This window comes from Arachis ipaensis, chromosome B02 (genome assembly GCF_000816755.2).
Source record: "Arachis ipaensis cultivar K30076 chromosome B02, Araip1.1, whole genome shotgun sequence".
Classification (NCBI taxonomy): Eukaryota; Viridiplantae; Streptophyta; class Magnoliopsida; order Fabales; family Fabaceae; genus Arachis; species Arachis ipaensis.
In genome coordinates this window covers 56,932,647-56,933,626 of record NC_029786.2, presented here as the reverse complement: position 1 = coordinate 56,933,626, position 980 = coordinate 56,932,647, and positions in this window count along the sequence as shown.

The following is a 980-nucleotide window of genomic DNA, read 5'->3' as shown; positions in this document are numbered from 1 at the left end:
GGAATAAAATTTATCAACATAAAGATTATAAAAAATAAATAAAAAATAATTAAAGATATATTTGTCTCTTTATAAAAAAATTTAATTTTTTTCTTAAATATTATAAAAAGATTTGGTCTTTTTTAATAATTTTAATATTAAAGGTCATTTTTAATAATTAAATATTCCTAACGGTCCTTTAGAATAATTTTCCCAAAAATTTAAACCATTACAAACTACTACAACAACGAGCATTTGATTCATCAGTGGAATCTTTACCAAGGATCGAACTATTGACCTTTCGAATCTAAAATTCTAATATCATATTATGATACCACTCATTCAGATACTTATGCTAATTAAAAAAGATAACACTAATGATTATATCTTTAATACTCTCTAAACCTCCATTATACGTATTGTACAAATATTCCATTATCTATTCAACTTCAAATCCTCAAAAAAGAGAATTTTAAAGAATTTAAAAAAGAGATTAAACTTGGATTTTATTCTAGTTCATTATAAGCACTTTACCATATCCAATCTTTTTCACAAAGGTGTCAAATTTTTCATCAATAGGTGCTTGATAAATCGCTACGAATACTTCATTACACCTTTTATATACGAAATGTTTAAGAGAAACATAGGAGGAAAACAAACACTTTTATGATAAACACATAAATTTTATAACGATAAATACATTAATTTTACGAAAGGTAAATACACAAACTTTTAAAGAAAAAACACAGGAAGCAAATATTGGAATTTTTTTACCATAAACATAGTAAATTTTTAAAGATAAACATATAAACTTTTGAAGAGAAGCATAGGAAATAAACACAAGAATTTTTATAATAAACTCATAAATTTACAACGATAAACACTCAAACTCAATATTCAAGTTATATTTGTATTATTAATCTAACATTTTTGTACTTTTCTTGTATTATTCAACTTACATTTTTGTGAGAGAGAGAGAGAGAGAGTAAATATTATATTGA